The sequence below is a fragment of the Ambystoma mexicanum genome, chromosome 7q (genome assembly GCF_040938575.1).
Source record: "Ambystoma mexicanum isolate Mex_15411 chromosome 7q, UKY_AmexF1_1, whole genome shotgun sequence".
Taxonomy (NCBI): Eukaryota; Metazoa; Chordata; class Amphibia; order Caudata; family Ambystomatidae; genus Ambystoma; species Ambystoma mexicanum.
In genome coordinates this window covers 851,225,690-851,244,751 of record NC_090941.1, presented here as the reverse complement: position 1 = coordinate 851,244,751, position 19,062 = coordinate 851,225,690, and the positions used below count along the sequence as shown (strand labels likewise).

The window sequence follows — 19,062 nt, the reverse complement described above, 5'->3', positions numbered from 1 at the left end:
ATGTTTGTTTTTGTAAAGGCCATTGCATACAGCTCATCTGTCCAATACAGCTCTGTATGTTAAAGTGTACCTTGTTGGGGTGGTTTCTCACTGTCCTTTGTTTGTGGAATGCAAGAGATTCAATGTTGGCTGTGTGGTTTCCTGTACATTTTCCCTGGCTTACCTAGTGGTAGAGGTGGTGGAAATAGAATTCACTGAAACCTGGTTGGGAATACAGTCTATTCCAGTCTTCTGCTGAAGAGCACCAAGTTTCTTTCCTTAACCACCTCAGAAAACCAACTGAGGTCATGGCTTTGTGGAAAAGACCCTGTAATGCTCGAACACTGGAACTAGGCCTTCTCAATAGCGGTGACAGATCCCTGAAAGGGCAGAACGGGGGATGTGCCTTGTCCCTGTATACTGTGGATTTGTTTTCCCACCTGTATACCCTGGACATGTTCTCCCACCAACCCACAGGTCGAGTAACAGTCCTTATTTTACCTCGAACCGCTTGTGCGCTACATCTTCCTGGACATCACCTGCCTGTCCCAAGGTTCTTTGTTCTGTGTGCCCTTGCTGCTTTTGAACGGGCACAGCTCGCCAACCCGATGCCGAATCACTGCATTGATGCATGGCTTGATTGTCGAGCACCACGAATAAGACTAGGCAGTAGTTTTAGTGGTCTTGTCTGGCTCCCCCACCTCTTAAGAGCCCCTATAACATTTAAAACCCCACTCTTTAATATTTCTCGAGTCCCTACGAAGATACAATATTGCCACGTCCCAATCTGCCCAAATCTCTGTAACTCTCCCTGCAGTGAGTAAGCCACCCGCTCTAAGGCCAAAAATGGCCAGACTTTGGCCAACCAGACCCGTTTGTTTGGGATCACTCTAGACTTAAATTTTTCTGGGCCACCGGGTGAAGCGGCCATGCTGAGAATCGCATAAGTTTTCTTCTGCGCTCTAGTTGGGTATAACTCCAGGGTGCCCCCTAACCCCAACACGGTTTCTGCAATGTCCTTGAAGGCTTGTATGCCAAATATGTCCGACATTGCAGAACTTCGCAATTTTTCTGCACTCCCACCGTTGGGTAGAATTTATGAAGCCTTGGCGGAGTGAGGTGCCACTGGACCATACTCTTGATCCGCATTTCCCTAATCTGCACCTCCCTGGTTAAGCAGTGGATGTCCGCCCACAATTGTTCCTACTGTTACCCTTCTATTTCCCACCCACTGTCTCCTTCCATTGTTTCATATATGGCCATTTCACCTTCTCTTTGCAGGATGAGAATATCTTATAAAGGTTCACGATTATGTGAGCCTCTCCCATGTTGCTAGTAACATATTTCTCAAAGATGGTAAGATCCCTTGTTGCTACCTTTTTATAGCCCCAGGATTTTTCACCCAGTGCTTAACTGGGAATATCTAAGCCTCTCCTCCACCTCAAAGTTGAAATCTCTTTCAAACTGTACATACCTTTTTTATCGCAATTTTCGCACTCGCCGACCGTTCCCTCCACCTGTCCAGGGAAAACTGGGTTCTGCATTATTGCGTCAATGGGGATGGAAAGGTCGTTAGCCCTGCCCTCTTAACCCGGACGTCCCGTATCCCACCAAGGCCGTGATCCTGCGCCTGTACATATTTTTTGGCTGTCTGTCTTCGGGCACCATAGAACCCTGTCTAGTGGTCTTCCCACCTCTGCCCTTTCGATGTTGGCCCATACCTTTTCCGTATCACTCTAACCTGCGCCGCTAGGTAATATAGCTAGATATTTGGAAACACCCCTTTGTGAGTAGGTGTCATTAATAGTCCCATTGACAGTCGCAGCTTTTTATTATTCCAGATAAACTTGCTTGCCAGATTAAGTTTTTTATCTTTTTTAGATCTTGTGGGTCCTTAATTGAGAGATCCAGAAAGTAATAGTTTGTTGGCGAGGATCACCATCGTCGGATCATTTATTCCCCCTAACCACGAGATCGAGAGAGGACCCCAATCTCTCAACATTTGCTTAATCTTCTCCAGGAGCAGTCAATGGTTTGCCTTGTATATCCCCCGTGATTGCTCCTATAAGCTGCACAGCCAAGTAATGAATGCTCCCGATGGCCCAATCATATGGGGACCTCTTTCAGCCTATTCGCCCTCCCCTCCGTCATGTTCAGATTAAGCAATTGGGATTTATGATTGTTAATTTTCAAGCCTGCCACTCTTCCAAACTCCTTCCATAGCCTTGGTAACTTAGTCTCCAGGTTCGTTATTGCTAATAGCATGTCATCCGCGAAGGCCATTATCTTGTTCTTCTCTTTCCCAAAGTTAATCCTGTGATGTCTGGGGATTCTTTCCCTTATAAGGAAGAGAAGGGGTTCTAGGTGGATTGCATAAAGGAGTGGGGAGAGCAGGCACCCCTGCTTTGTTCCCCCGGGATACCCTTATACTTTCTGAGAGCTGGCCATTTATTGCCAGCCGAAGTATCGGATCCTTGTAGTTAGCCCTCGCCATTTTTTTGGCCAGTAGCCTATCCGCCTTATTAACTTTCATGTCAAATTTCTGCTGCAGGAATACGAGTGACTGCTCTGATTGGGGAACATCCTGTTGCCCCTTAGCCGCCCCTTCCCCGTACTCTTTCTTGATTACGTTACTTGCGTCGTTCTTCATCCTAGACATTATCCCCTTCAGTTGTTCTTAAAGATCTTTCTGCAACAGATTCCTTTCTTTTTGGCTCTGCACCTACCTAGCCATGAACTCCCACCTCATTGTGGCCTTCAACGCATCCCATAAAGTTTGTGCTGCTATCCCCTACCCATTGTTTATTACGAAGAAATCCTTTATCCATCACCTCAGCTCCTTAGTATCACCAGGTCGTTAAGGAGGTACTCTAGGAATGTCCACCTCCACAGTCCCGGGCCACCTCTCCTCCTTTGCAGTGAGAGGCCTATAGGCGCATGGTCGGACAATGCGATTGCCCCCAGTTCGATCTCCCACCTGCCCCAGGAGGGTACGGGCCACCCACATATAGTGCATCCTAGAAAACTACCTATGTACGTGAGAGTAGAACGTATATCCACTGTCCCCTCCCTTAATTCCCTCCATGCGTCCACCAGACCCACTCTTTCCATCCATTCTTTCGTTTTCTTTGTTGGGGCCCTCTGATAATGGTATACCCCTGCTCTCCTGTCTTTGTCTGGATCCCACGCCAGGTTGAAGTCCCCTGTGAGCACTATCCTCCCCTTCACGTACATCTGGAGCTCCCCCAATACTGCCTTTGGGAATCCCTCCTGCCCTGTGTTGGGGACATAGATTGTCACTAGGGTGTATTCTGAGAGTGATATAATACACTTAAACACAAGTGAAGTGCTTTAAAGCGGTTGGGGGGAATACCCTGGGGAAGGTAATAGAGCAGATACAAGGTCAAATAGACAAAAGTGGACTGAGCTATAATAGTCCCGGTGGGCTAGCCCACCCGGAACAACCAGCGTATTGAGGGATCTGTTGAGAATCTATATACAATTTTTGTAATAGAGCCTGAAAGGGGGTTCCCAAAAAAAGGGAAACTCGCCAGGCCATTTGAAGAATTACAGAGCCTGATCCAAGGAATCGCAAGAGGCTATTTAAGGATCTTGTATTAATCCACACCCTATAGACAAATACTAGACGTGTCCTAAGGAGAAGAGCCATTCGCTGAGCCTCCGTTTATATACTGGTGGTGTCAGTTGGGATAGTTTGGATAGCGTGAGGAACCTGAGGGGGTCCTCGCTACTGCTTTCACGGTATCCTCTTCTCAAGTGGCCAGGGAAAAGGCCATTGCTTTTGGGTCCTGACCCTGGGGATGGATATGTGCAGGAGGATCACCTGGATGGAGACTTGGTGGGGCAGGGGGGCGTTAAGGGGAAATAGGGAGAAGATTGGGTGAGGCATGGTATTCCCCATTTACCTCTCACCACGAACCCTCCATCCCACAAGCATTCTTAAGTTTTTGTCAGCCCTTTTGACTGATTCGCCTAAAGTCTTGATTAAATTGCATTAGTTTGACACTGGGACGAAGAAGTGGATGACACCACCAACACATCCTCGGTTTGTAAAACCAAACTAACACCTACTCCAAGCAGGTACTGGGGCGAGGAGGATGTTGTTCAGAAGAGCAACGAAGGATTACTGCTTTGCGGGTGAGTGGGCTAATCTTTTCTGTGATGGAAGTGTGAGCCTTATAAATGAAAAGCCTGAGGGTAATGGAGTAGTTGTCCACTGTAGCCCAATCTGCTGTAGTGCGGGCACCTGCATGCAGAGAGACCTCTCTGGTGTGGCAGGAGGAGTACTGGAGGCCCGGGAAGCAGTGCAGTGTGTATGCAGCAGGAAGTGTTAGTGGAAGAAGCTGGAGGCTGGCGACAAGCCCGTAGAACGCTGACTGGACCAAAGGTAGCGGTCCTGTGTATCTCGTCACAAGTAGACCGCCGGGAGAAGACGTGACCAACGGCACTGAGAGCTGGGAACCTCTGGTGGTGGTAGGACTCGCACAGAGGCTTAAGACCGACCAGTGAGTGAAACCAGAGAGAGCAGGATTTTGAGGACTTGATTTTTTTTACCTGGAGAGAGTGTGAGCCTTTTTCCCACTCTCTCATGTATTTTGAAGTGTTTACCTCTGTGTTTTCTTAGGTTATGGAGCCTAAACAACTCAGGCATCATCTTTTCATTTGTGTCACACATCACCCTCAATGCAGTGGCACAGGGAAGCCTTTCAGGCTCTCCCAAGGATTAAATACCTTCTCTGGGATAAACTACTGTTTTCCCAGAGCAAGTAAAGTGAAATTGACTCTACTAGTCTTTTTTAAATTCCTAGACCTATATATATATATATATATATATATATATATATATATATATATATATATATATATATACAGAAGAACCCCACAGTGGTGTGGCCAATTCATCTCCATGCACTGTGGGATATTGAACAGTGCATATAATCTAAAAGTGCATATGTGAAGATGTCTAAAGTGCTAGTGCAATATAAAGAAAGACTCAGTGGCCTACTTGGACAAGTGTCCAAATATATCCCTGGATCTATATATCATGTCTCCTTATCTCTTAACACGCAGCAGGCATGTTAAAAACCTGGCAGCATATTCCTGGATGATCTATTTTTAGAGACAACAAATTCTAGTGAAAAAACCAACTGGCTGTGTAAAGTGACAACATGTACAAAAAGATTTATCAAAACGTGATTAAAAAGTATAAAATCAATGCATATTTAGTTGACATAAAATCAATCTAAAAACGTTCTTATATTCACATCAGAGACTATCATAAAAAGTCTATTGGTCTCTTGTGTGTAATGGCAGATAACATGTGCTTTTAGACTTAAAAGAAAATAGGTTGCAAAACTGACTGTAAATAACTATAGTTGGAATTATATATAGAACCAAAAGATGGCTAAAATGACTGGCTGTCAAGCTAATCGTACATATTTAGTCATGTAAAAACACATAGCTCAGAGTCCACTTTCAGGCCATTGGGTTTTAAGGTGTCAAATTTGCAGATTAATGTTGCTTCTAGTTGGCGTAACTAAGTTCTCTGTTAACCAACCTTTTGTGTTGTGGTATGTGTGCTAAACCTACAAAACATCTGTGATGTATTTTTGTTAAGCTTTTCACCAAAGTGTAGTGCCAAAGGGTATGTCTGATCTCCATTTTTTTTTTATTGCTCTGTGGTGTTGCAGAATAAGCAGTTTGAGGGGACCAATGGTGGATCCTATATAATGTAACCCACAGCTGCATGTGATTGCGTAGACTACAAACTTAGTCAGAAACGTTATTTTCTGCTTGTATTTCCTTTGTTTTCCATTGGCACTAATCAAAGTTTTTGGAAACATAATTACACATTTTACATTTACCACATCTTTTAAAACCCACATGTTCACGATTGCCTGAAAGCCAGCTGGATGACGTAGCATTGGTAATCGCAGTACTCGGTGCGAGAATATTTTTCAAAGTTGGAGCTTTACGAAAGGTTACACTCGGTCTCGACTCCAATACTTTGCATAGATCTCTCTGTTGTTAATATATTCCAATGTCTATGCATGATCGCTCTGATGTATTTGGCTTGTTGATTGTAGCCTGTTTATATCTTTTCATTTCATTTCTTGGTTTAGAGTTCGGTTTAAAGAGATCTCTTCTGGGTTGTTTCTCTGCTTTATTAAAACATTCTGTCACTGTGCTTTTTCAAATAACCTCTGTCAACAAATCTGTTGCCAATATTTTTGGCCTGCTTTTGAAAATCTGCCTCTTTACTACACCCTCTTTTCGCCCTAAGGAATTCTCCATAGGGTATAGATTTTTTTAAGAGCTGTGGGATGATGACCTCGAACATGGAGCGTGGAGCTGGAGCTAGTTTCTTTCCTGTACAGAGTAGTTATTAATTCATTCTGATCAACTTGTAATAACGCATCCAAAAATACAAATGTTTTTTTACTAATGGTACTCGTTAACTTCAAATGGAATGGATTGGAGTTTAAGATAGTGATGTACTTTTCTAATTCATTCTCAGTCCCATCCAATATTAAAACAGATCATCAATGAAACAATGGCACATCACTATGTGTTTGAATTCTTCAGCTCCTCATTCCATGCCCCCGTCGTTTCCCACCAACCCATATAAAGATTGGCGTAAGTGGGCGCCATACAAGACCCCAGGCCGTGCCCTGGGTTTGTCTATAAATGGCGCCATCGTATAGGAAAAAATTGTGTTCCAGGCAGAATTACAACATTTCTAACGGCATCTTATTGTGCTGGCGATAGCTTACAGATCTGCTGTCTAAAAAGTGAAGGCATGCATTCAGTCCATGTTTGTGCTGTATAGACGTGTACAAGGACACTACATCCAAGGAGACAAGTAATTTTGATTCCCAATTGACCTCACTTAATTTCAGCAGGAGATCTGATGTATCACAAATATACGAGTTTAAGCTTGGGACAAAAGGCTGGAGGAAATGGTCTAGGAATTTAGAGGTGTTTTTCCAGGAGGCTACCTATTGAGGACACTATTGGGCGTGCTGGAGGATCAATTAAGGTCTTTTGGATCTTTGGATTGAAATAGATGAACGGGGTGATGGGATGAGCATTCTTTAAGAAATGTAATCAGATCTTCTTCATTACAATGAAACAATAGTTCATGATATTCGCTGTTGGTGATTCTGAAAATGGATTTCTCCGCTGGTTAACAAAATCTGTCACTGAGTTGTCTATTTGCTTCTTTCACACAGCTGGTACTGTCCATGGCAACTATGCTCCCTCCCTTATCTGAGGGTCGAATGACTATGTTATGATTGTTTTTCAATGTTTCCAGCGCACATTTGTGTGGGGTTAAGATTTTTGGACCTCATGTTAACAGAGCTCGATAGGCCTTTAAGATCTCTCATCACCAATTTTTTTAAAAATTTTATCGGACTGCATTCGATGTTGGGGCAGAAAGCTGATTTACGCTTGACTTTGCTGAAACAGCTCAAGTTTGTATTGATATCATATTGTTCCGCCAACAAGGTGTCCTCCATTATCTCTGTGTGTGTGTGTGTGTGTGTGTGTGTGTGTGTATTCACACAATCAGGATTAAAGTTCATCGATGCAGAATAAGGTGACTAGATCTTTCTCCGATAGAACGGAGGCAATCTCTGTAGCTGAATCTTGCTTGGGTCTTTTGTCCCCAACTTGTGTAGCGAAAAACTTGGCGAGCTTTAGTTTTCGCGCGAACTTGAATAGGTCTATTCTGGTAGACGTGTAGTCATAGGCATATGTAGGGCTATATGATAGTCCCAATGATGGGACTGATTTTTCGGTCTGGGTGAGGCTTCTGGTTGAAATGTTAAATATTTAACTGGTCGTATTCTTGCCTCTCGGTTTCCCCTTCTGTTTGTTCCCAGATCTTGTTGCCCTTCCAATTTGATCTTCCCCACGTTGCACGGCTGCCCCGCCTGGTTGTCCTCTTTCCTCTTCCTCGACTGGCTGATTGGCCTTGTCCTCTTTTGTCCATTCTGCTGTCCATGTGGAGCAGCTTGAACTCGTCTACGAAATTCAACTTTTTTGTTGATTAGACTCCTTTGGACTCTGAGAGGTCGACTTCTGAACTGCTAGGTTCGTCTGCAGGTGCTTAATTTTGTCTTTTTTGGGGATTCTTTTGTTCTTGCTTTTATGGGCCCAATGAATCTCTTAGCAAAGGTGTATATTCTGGCACAGCGAGTAGAGCGCTCGCTTTGATATCAGTGCAGAGCCTGCGAACGCAGGTTCGAATCCCGGCAGCACCAAACTCAGCGTTTCATCCTTCCGAGGTCGATAAATGAGCACCACACCGTGGGTAATAATAAGCAGCGCTCAGATACCTAAGGGTTCGTAGCGCTATATAAATGCCAAATTATTATTATTTATAATCTTCCTTGCTCGTAATCCAGCCTATCTCTTTTGAGTTTGAGCTGTTTCCTTGTATGTAATTCTCCTTCTAATCTTTCTAAATTTTCTTCTAGTCTTGTCATACGCTTTTTGCATTCATCACCATCTTCTGAAGCGAATAGCAGTTCTTCCATGGTTTCTATTTCTTTCATTAGTTTTATTCTGTCTAATTTTGCATATTTAACAAGGCTTTCAATCATTCAAAATGAGCAAGTATTCGTATGGGTTGTCCATTCTTCTATTAGTAACGGATCCAGATTCTTAGTCCCCTTGGTATAGGCTGTGCTTCTAGATACATCTGCAGAGTGATAGCCTCCCACCATTTAGAGATCTCCTTTTTCTTTGTCCTTTCCAATTTATCAAGCTTTTGTTGCACTGTAAGGCTTGCTGGTAGACTATTGTCATTAGTAGTACCAATTGTTGTCTTGTATTGATCAAACAGGATAAGCGCTGCTGAAAATTCCTTTTCCAATGCAGAAAAAGGAAAGAAAACGGGATGCACTCCCAAAAGCAGCAAAAACGCCGAAATAGCTTTCTGCAAAGAGGCAGGGACACTGAAGCAGGTCCAGATTGACAAATCCCTTTATTATTAGTCAGCATGACCAGGAAAAGCAAGTTAGCCAGTTAACCATCTGTAGTTAAAGAGACAGTGTTTCTGGGCCTGTCGGGCGTGAACAGATAGAGGGCACAAATGCATGAAAGGTCTGAAATGCAGAGTACCCAGTGTGTTAGTTCTATAGAAAGCTTACCCTGGTGTAAGTGTGTGCAGGAATTTGGGGGACAAGGAGACACTTTCTCTACATTTTATTGGTCTATAGTGCAGTCTTTGTCAGTGCTACATATAGCATTTCTAAGTGGGAGTGTTTTACTCCCTATTTTTTAAAGTTGGGATTAAAAATAAGTCCATTTGCTAATGGGTGTATTTTATAAGGAACTAAAGATGTTTTAACTGGAAAACAAATGTTTTTGTAATAATCATTTCTTTGCACCTTGTTGTTCATGTTCATTAAAAGATAGGTTAAGAATAGTTGTATCTTCCTCTGGTATTGCGTGCACTTCTGGTCCAAACCTACCCATGAAGCTGTTTGGTTAAAAGCAGGGGCACCAGGTCCTTTGTGTCTGTTTCCTATTTTTGGTTGGGAGTTTTTTTAGAGTATTTTTATACTCCCTGAGTATTTGCCTATTTTTAGGGGGTACAAGTGGCAGATATACCCCTTATCTTTAGGGCTGGTCTTTGTACATGATCTAGTCTGCTTCCAAATAAATCAAGATTGGCTTGACACGAGGAGGGTCTATGGAGTAATCTCACAATGATATTCTACAGATAGGACGCCCACTCGGTCCCCAGAGCTCCTGCAAGTCATTTTTATTTCAGGCAGACTTGGTGATCTTGCTAAGAACAGCTGTGATGTGTAGCTTTTCACTGTGATTTATCAATGCATTTGTCTACAACTTGGTGTTGTATAGGTCCTGTATGAAAAAGTGAGTTAAGGGAGGGATTGTGTGGTCTTTATCCCTTCCCACATGAATCTAAGTCAATCGTCTGAAAGATCTGTCAAGTTTGTAAGATTTTGTTTTCTACCATAATGTTCTGGGACAGTATGCTCTTAGAAAAGACTTCTAACACGCAAAGATTTACATTTGGAGTAGCTAAACAGTTGTTTGTTTTTCCATACCTGATTATTCAGCAGTAGACCTCGTTTTTCACAATTAATGTAGATACCTATCCTGACCTCTATCTCTGGGGTGGTAGCAAGAATCTAATTCTGGCTGAGTGTGTAAAGAGCCGAGCATTTATTAGCAAGTAAAATGAATAGTTGAGAAAGATTGCTTGGTGTTCTTGCGTTTTTATTCTTTTTGCTCATTCGTGTTTGCTTTTTCTTTTAGTTAATCTACCGTTCCCAAATTGGTTCATCATGTACCTCGTGCGGTGACTCTAGATATGGAAACGATCTACTGTGAACCACCTTCCAGACCTATTGAGGTTCGTAATATGTTGAACTAGGAAACGCCAAGCTTTCTTGGTACATTTGTTAGTGAAATGTATTAATTATGACAGAAAATGTAAATATTGGAAAATGTATATTTCTACTCTTGGAATCCACTGACAGAACAGTGATACAATCCAGCCTTAGGAAAGCCTCTGTAGATGACGTGTTTGACACTGCGTCTGATCTGCATAGAGCGTTGGGAGGCCAGCAATATCGTGACTGATGGCCAGTGTGGCTTTGTGTGGAGATGATCTTATGCATAGTTGTAGGCGTAGCCAGAGCAATTTATGCATGCTGAGCAATGATGATAATATCTACAACTGAGATTTCAATCCATGAAGTTTCTTACACTTGACCTGAGCTCTGAACGAATAGTGTATTTGGTGTGTGTTTTTAATATTGGCTATTGTAAGGTACGTGTGGCTGTATATGTGCTGTATGTCTGTATGTCTGCTTGTGTGCTGTATGTAATGTCCGCTTGTGTGACTGATTCTTCTTTAACGCAAACTGAGCAACGATGAGCTTTCATTGCAACCGAGTTTTCAAACCATGAAGGTTCCTACACTTGAGCTGAGCTCACTGCGTTGTTCCATTTTGTGTGCTATGCATTATATTAATAGCTTGTATATAATTCTATTTTTTTTCTTTTTACCAAGAGCTTTCTCTGGTTTGGCATGCCAGCTGCTTTGGTCAACCACCTAATTCTGCGGAATCCTTTCATGCAACTATTTTCTCTGGGAGCTTTTTAACCATTGAAAACGCGGATTAAAGCTCTGCGGGTGCAGGTATGTACTTCAGATGTGCTTTATTTTGTTGTCCTCTGGTGCTAGCATAGTTGCGTGCCATCCCGTTTGTTTCATAATTCATAAACTCTGGCTCATTTCACCAATTTGGGTCCCTTTGTAATGATGTGAGTGTTGAACGTATGATCTACCGCCGCTCTAGCTCCAATTTTCTCTTCCAAAACCTCTTCCTTCTCATCCAGCTCCAACTCTGAGGGTCAGACGCTTCTCCAAGCACAGAGTTTGGAGCAGATCTCTCATCCTCGGCTGGGGCTTCCCTCTGGAACAGCCTCCCTGCCTCTCTCGAACTTGAGCAGAACCACCTCTGGTTCTGAAAGCAATTAAAGGCCTTCCTTTTTAATTTTATTTTGAAATATTTTTATTGGCATTTTAAGAATACAATAAGAATGAACAGTTGCTAAGTGCTACTATGGGTAAAGGAAGGGAAGGTGTAGCAAAAGAGAAAAAAACAGGGGGAAAGGGGTGGGAGGGGAGGAAAATGCACAGCAAAGCGTAACTTTAACAAACCACAAAGGTCGTCACAGTTCGATGTCTCCTTCCGGAGCTAAGCAAGCGGCGGAGTTGGACAGGCAAGTGATCCGCCAGAAGGGAGTGTTACATTTGCTAGGTAGAGTGGGTCAGGTTATCGTGAAGTTGTAGCTCTAGATGTGTTTCCAACAGTAGTAGATGGGTTGGCGTTGTTCACGGGTTTGTCGTCAGATGGATGAAACATGTCCCATAGCAGAGACTTCCAGGCCTCATAGGTTGTGACCGGGCCCTCCCCAGTCTTGGCTATTCCTTCTCCCTTAGTCTGGTCTCTGCCTCTGACCTGTGTTTTAGTTCCTTAAGGCAGCTGGCGTAACAGGGGCCAGTTGGGGTTTTCCAAGTAGAGGCAATTGCTTGCTTAGCCAGTATGCATGCCATATCCATGAATTTAACGATGTGCCTTATCTTGCTAATCCTTGGATAGGATCCCAGCAAGCATTCCTTAGGTGTCCATTCATAGCGGGTCAGTCCCGCCCTCATGCATGCTTGTCCAATTTTGGCCCAAAAATATTGTATCTTCGGACAACTCCAGAACATGTGTGCCCAAAGGCCTTCCTTTCATTGTAGAAGTAGCGATATGACCGGCCTTATTTCTTTTAATAAAGACTCTTAAGTTGCAAAGATGACTCTTGTCCATCTCTGGAGTCTCACTTACCACAGATTCCTTGAGTGTTTGTGTACCTCATTTACCATAGACTTCTATTGGGTGTCTTCTGCTTGCAGCTTTTTCATCAAAATATGAACTCGTGCTTGGGTTGTTTTTTTCCAGAATCCACACCTGTGGTGTAGGACTGACTTAACTAAACTAAAGCAGAATTTCCTCCCATTGTTTTCTATGGAACTTTTCAACCTGCTCTGCAACTCTCCTCAATTGGCTCGTGGGTACTTACCTGCTCCTGAACAGTTTTTCCTGGATCCAAAACGGGTTCAGGGAGCTCTGGACCAAGAATTATAATTTTAATACTTAACTGTGTTTTATAATACATTTTAAAGTGCTGCTCTGCATTGCTCCAACAGTGAAGGTATTTTTTAACAATTTAGCTAATCTTGGTGACGCTGGAAATATTTCTCCCTGAAATATTTAGTCAAGGTAGCGATCGCAAAAATATCTTATTACTTCTTGGAAAACCTTTGCTATGGTTTGAAACTGCTTCCTGTCCTCTATCACTGTGTTGTATTATCATGTGCATTAATACTATGCCCATGGGGTCCAATTTAATGTGGAGTGTTGGTGTAGGACTTGGACATTATTAGAGTATTTTTTTCCACTGGTTAAAAACGTCTAGATCCTTTCCTGTCTACCGCTCCCTTATGTGTTGGGCCTGACCGCAGGTGCAGGCTCTTCTGTGAATAACAGGGTTAGGTTGTGTGTTTAGGACACTGTATACAATTGTGTAGGACCTTGGGATACTTTACCTGCTTTTGTTTTGTGGTTACACATTTTCTCTCGATCCTCTGCTAATTAATGTTGGGTGATATCCCTTGATAGTGGGCCAACATCTAGAGAGTTGGGGTAAGAGTCATTTCTAGACATAACCTGTGTGTTTTTTAAATATAATATACTGGGTGTCTTTGTATTACTGTATATCATACCTTAAGTACTTATTTTGACCCGATTTTAAAATATATACTGTACATAGATTTCTGTGTATCCATGCATTTTATTTTCAACAGATGTAAGGGAGATGTATCATGCGTATGCTTCATCCCCTCTCCTAGTAAGACCCCAGCACTTTTTGCTGCACTTTTACTTTCGACCCTGAATAAGTGAAGGCTTTTTCCACTCATTCTTGTGAGCTCTGTCTTTTGTAACTCTATTCTTTGTATTCTACCTGAACTATGGAGTCGGTCTGCTCCATAGCTCTTAAAGGCATCTGTGTTTTTACTACTGCAGCACACAGCTCCTTGTTGGGTAAGAATTTGTTGAGCCCAACTGTTGTGGGACATTGCAAGATTTATCTCTTGGTATTAGGTAACCCACCTTTTAATATAGGTCTGTACTTCACAAGTTGGTAGTGACTGAGCAGACAATGGTATAAAAAGCTGCCACTAATAGTAACATTAATCCCAAAGTTAGGATTCAGTTGCACAACAAAGGAGGTGAGTAAAATGTTCTTATGTTATACATATTCCAGCACATTGAGTGACCGCATTAACACTTATTTGTGATCACCATTTCGATATTGAATTTTAAGAGGGTTCGGAGCGTACTTTGTAAATAGAAAAACAGTTGGATTCCCCCCAGAGGGATGTAGACAGTCTTCTATCCGAGCAATAAGTGTTCAACGATTAAAACCTGTATGGGAACAAGCGCTGTTTGTTGGGACAGTTTTTCTGAAGTCCCAAGGACTAAGTAAAATCATTCAACTGAGGCAGTACAATACTCCCCTTAGACGACTCCTCGTAGTATACGGCTGTACCACCGGAGTTCAGATTAGCGCAGCCAGGCTTATTTTAGGAGGGAGAGAGGGCTGTAGAAGCAGTACGAAGAAATTGTAATACCAATGGTCCAAAGAAACGCAAACCCTATGTATTGTAACAATAAATGGTTTATTTAAATATAGGCCCAGCTCAATCTTGAGGGGGGGGTGGAGGGGGGTCAGACATAAGTAATATATAACCACAATGATAAAAACACAACAGAATGCTTGAAAGTATGTAGACCAAAGCATATGACCGAACAGGAGTTCTAGGGAAGTCAAAACCAATACCAGGGTAATAGACACGATCGGTTGTACCGTGACACTCAACAGGAAATCCCATAAACTGAGCAATATACTTTCTTGTGAAATAGTTACCAGAAATAGTAAAACACCTATAACTGATTCAGGATACCAGTTATTCTAGGGGAGTTGGACCTTGGGTGTAATATTTAATTTCAGTTGCCTTTCAGTTCACAGACAAAGGGAAGCAATAAAACTTAATTTAGGATAACAGTTCTACTAGTAACTTGGCTCCTGTAAAAAGTGTATAGATTTATCAGCAACCTAAAGGCAGGTGTAAACCTAAGACTCTTTTTTTTTTTTCAGGGAAAGCAAAACCCAGTGTTACACTTTATGAATGACTCAGTTATTCTAGGTAGGTGGAACCTAATGCAGACTTATTTTGGACAGGCTTACAGCACGTCCGGGAAAGGAAGGCCCATTTGGGAAACTTGCACTCTCCTTTTCTGAAACAAATAAAGTGAAGCCAACAGCGTTACTTTTGGTGAAGAGACACAATCAAATCACAGGTGAGTAAAATAACTTTAACTACTTTTCAGAATGGCAGAACATTTCTAAGGTAGTAGTAACTTTTGTAACTGTTAACTTTCAGAGTTACAGGTACCGGTACCAACCAACTAAGTAACATACTGTTTAAACAGAGTACTTTACTCTAGAGTTAGTTTAGGGTCCGGGGGCTTCACAGAAGACGCCCTAGGTGGATTCCAGCAGTGGCCTGGGTGAACTGGACGAGAGGCCTCACAAATTGCAATAAATGCCCCAAAACTACACCGGAATCACAAGAGACATGTAAATACCCAAGCAAACACAGTACCTCAGCACAGAAGATTTTGCAGCAGGACTACGTCAGAATCTATAGCCAAAAACCCTGTTGGTGGATTCCTTGTCATGGTGACTGAAAACAAGACCTTGCAGTAGGGATCAACTGGGAAGGCTCTAGGCAAGTTTTTCCTCGTGGCTGGAAGCAGCTCTGGATTTGACACCTTTTTCAGGAGCACAGAAGAAGACCGAATATTGCCAGTTGGATTCTTGTCGTTTGAAAGGTCTAGCACTCTGGAGGTTTCAGCGAGATTCAGAATTCGGAAGACCGTACACTGCTCAATGGCTCGAAGTCCTAGGGTATTGAGTATTGCAGCCCTGCAAGGTTGTAGGATGGCTCAAAATACAGGTCTAATTGAGTCTAGTGGGTCCTGCCAGGCTCTGGGTCATCGTTTTTGGAGTCTCCAGGGGAATTGGAAGCAAGGGCTACAGCAGGCTCCAGTTACACAGCAGGCTCTCTGGTCGTTGGAAATCATTTCAGCTGTGAATTCGTCATGTTCCTCTTCTGGTTCAGTTCCAGTGGTCCACTTGTCTTCAGCTTCCAGGTTTGCATTATTTAACAGGAACTACAGCACAACCTCTGCATTCACTCCCAGCATTTTACAACAAGGGGCAGTCCCCCCCCTATTCCCCCAGCAAGATAAAGGGATGCAGAGTTTTGGACTCCTCCCTCGCTTCCTGCCTTCACAGACAGACTCTCGGCGAAGATAAAAATCACACCATGGAATTTCCCGCCCTGGATCTCAGGGGGAGGAACAAGAAAGGACAGGAAACACTAAAATGGCAAAATAAAATGTAAACGGGATCCAAAGATCCTTTCTACCATTGGGAACTGTAGTTCCCTCAAGGTTAGCCAGAGAAAGTTAAAAGGGAGCCCCTATGGCAACCCAGCAACATAAGGCACTTATTGCCAATAAGTTGTTAAAGTGGATAACTTTAAAAAGACACTATGGAGAGTCAAAAAAAAATGACACCCCTAAAAGGAGTAAAAGGTTCTGTGTGTGGACATTTTTTCCTACACAGAGGTATTAAGGAAAAATAATCCACCAGTAAAGCAAAAAGTTCTGGGGTTGACACTGGTCAGGAAGATTTACCATGTTTATGAAAAACCTACCGAGTATTGAGGTGCGGTGACCTTCCAGGGCTGCAAACTGCGAATACCAGGAGACCGCCGGCCCATTTGCAGTGCAACGTCTTGGCGAGGATGAATCTGTCCAAAACTTTGAGCTCCAGTTGGACCTCCAGAGTCATCAAGTCCCCTCACGAGAGTGCAGGACTGAAGAACGCGGAAGATCGACCAGGTATTTATTTTCAAATTTGTTTATTGGCATTTCTTATTTAACACATTTGCAGGACAGCATATATGACTAAGGTTCAAGAATAATAAGCATTACTGGGAAAAATAACAACAAACGAACGATACAACATTAACTTTCTCCCATTGATTTGCGTGTTGAGCAGATGCCATGCAGTGGGCTAGGGGGAAGGGGTTCCTGGTGGTTTAGGGAGGGGGGAAGAAAGAGAAAGAAAGGGGCGGGAAGCAGCATGAGGACTTGTGAGCTCTAGTCCAAGGTCTGTTTTATGGTGGACACATACCAGTTCATGGGGGCTTGTCATCTGAGGGGTATAGCAGGGAGTCTGTGAGTTCCTTCCAAGCTTCCAGGGCCATACTGGAGTCATCTGTGGATCTGGTTACACTGTCCTCCCAAGCCGAGGTTTCTGCTCGTATCCAGCGTTTCAGCTCAGAGTACCAGCATTTCTGTTGGGGCCCAGCTGCTTTCTTCCAGGACATTGCCATAGTTCTTTTTGCCAGTATGCACATGATGTCCATTAGTCTGGTGAAATGCTTTAGTTTAGCTGGCCTAGTATACGTGCCCAGTAGGCACTCCTCTGGGGTCCATTTGTATCCGGTCGCCCCCATGTTATTACTTGTCTGCTGTACGGCGGTCCACAAGGATTGCGACTTAGTGCACCTCCAAAACACATGAATCGGGTCCGCATTACTCTGTCCACACCATGTGCAATTGGAGGACACCTTGCTATTGAGTTTTGACAGCCTGGATTGCGTCAAGTATGTTCTATGTAGCAGGTTAAGTTGTATTTGCCTGAATCTGTGGTTTCTAGAGAGATTTAGGGAATGACAAGGCTCTCTCCCAATCAAACATTTCCCGGCCTATGTCCGCTTCCCATTTACCTCTCAAATTGGCGCTCCGTGGGTTGGGGATGTCGCTTAGTCGCCATATATCTGGGACACCGGTTTCCATCCTTCTCCCAAAGCGTAAAGAAGCATGATTAGGGGGTTTGTTTCCGGTTCCTCTGGCCATGACGTCCACTTGGTACGTGCTACGGCCCTCAACTTCTGATACCACAGGAACTGGCCTGTGTGGACTCCCTCTTCTTCCTGGAGTGTTACAAAATCTTTAAAAACCCCGTCTGTAAACGGGTCTCCCCATGAGTATATCCCCTTTCTTTCCCAGTGTCTGAGGTGATGTAGATCTGTGACGGACCCGCATAGATCCGCGAGTAGTGGTATGTCAGGGGCGTACTGGTGCTTGGAGCGTGTAAGGGTTTCTGTCCTGCGCCAGATTTTTTGTCCCAGGGCGGCCATGAAAGGGGCATTCCGCATTAGGTGGGAAGGGGTCCAGATAAGTTCTCTCATGTGCAACGGGGATACTAGGGTCTGTAGCAGGGGGGTCTCAGATGTGACTTCGTCGGCTAGCCATTTGGTGACAAAACTAAGCTGTGCCGCCAGATAATACTTTTCGAAGTTTGGGAGTTGGATTCCCCCTTTGGTGTATGGCAGCATCAGGGTGGAGAGTGCAATTTTGCGTCTTCCTGACCCCCACAAAAAGTCCCGGATTATCCTCTCCAACAAGCTGAAGAAAGGCACATTGATGTAAAAATGAATATTCTGAAACCCGTATAAAAATCTGGGAAGGACAATCATTTTAATTATTGCCACTCTGCCCATCATGGATAGGGGGAGTTTCGCCCAGAATTGCATGGATTTTCTCAGGGCGGGAATCACAATGTTCGTGTTGTGCTCATGCATTAGAATAGGGGTATGCATTATGTGTATCCCTAAGTACTTGAATGAGGCAAGTTCCCATTGTATTCCCACCACCGGGAGATCTGTTATGTCTTTTCCCCTTGATGCCTGCCAGGGGGAATAGGCAGGATTTCGCCCTACTAAACTGGATACCTGAAAACTTTGCAAAGTTGTCTAAGACGTCTAACATCGTGGGCACGTTGTGTAGTGGGTCCCTGACATATAGCAGTACGTCGTCAGCATAAAGGGAGATAATATGATCAACTCCCCCCAGCCGTATCCCAGCGTCAAAAAATTGTTTACGGAAGTAGATGGCAATGGGTTCCAGCCCTAGCACGTAAAGCATGGGGGAAAGCGGGCATCCCTGCCTGGTGCCCCTACATATATCCCAGGCCGCCGACACGTATTTTCCTGTTTTTACTCTGGCTTTAGGTTTGTTATAAAGTAACTGGATCCAACTAATGAACCCCGGGCCGAAGCCAGCCAGGACCTCCACCAGCCACTCCCAAAATATTGAGTCGAACGCCTTAATGATCAAGGGACAGCAGTGCATACGGCTCCATGCTAGCCTCTGTCTGAGCAATAATCTGTTGTACTCTACGGAGGTTCATGGTCGTGTTCCGACCCGGTATGAAACCACATTGATCCCCATGCACCACCTCCCCTATAATTTTGGCCAGTCTATTTGCTAATACCGTGGTCAAAATCTTCACATCGTAATTAAGCATAGCTATCGGGCGGTA

At 43.6% G+C, this 19,062-nt stretch overlaps 1 protein-coding gene and 1 non-coding gene across 5 annotated transcripts in view; both read left to right on the top strand.

Moving 5' to 3' along the window:
- CEP295 (centrosomal protein 295) overlaps positions 1 to 19,062 on the top strand; it is a 721,329-nt gene that overhangs the window by 14,533 nt on the left and 687,734 nt on the right. For all 4 annotated transcript variants that reach the window (XM_069639287.1, XM_069639289.1, XM_069639288.1 and 1 more), the window contains exons 2-3: positions 10,297 to 10,393; positions 11,057 to 11,185. The gene's annotated coding sequence lies outside the window, so the exon portion shown is untranslated. The remainder of the gene's footprint in view (positions 1 to 10,296; positions 10,394 to 11,056; positions 11,186 to 19,062) is intronic.
- On the top strand, positions 10,697 to 10,765 carry LOC138529013 (small nucleolar RNA U2-30). The gene has a single exon (XR_011284376.1). It is a non-coding gene; the product is annotated as a small nucleolar RNA U2-30 (small nucleolar RNA).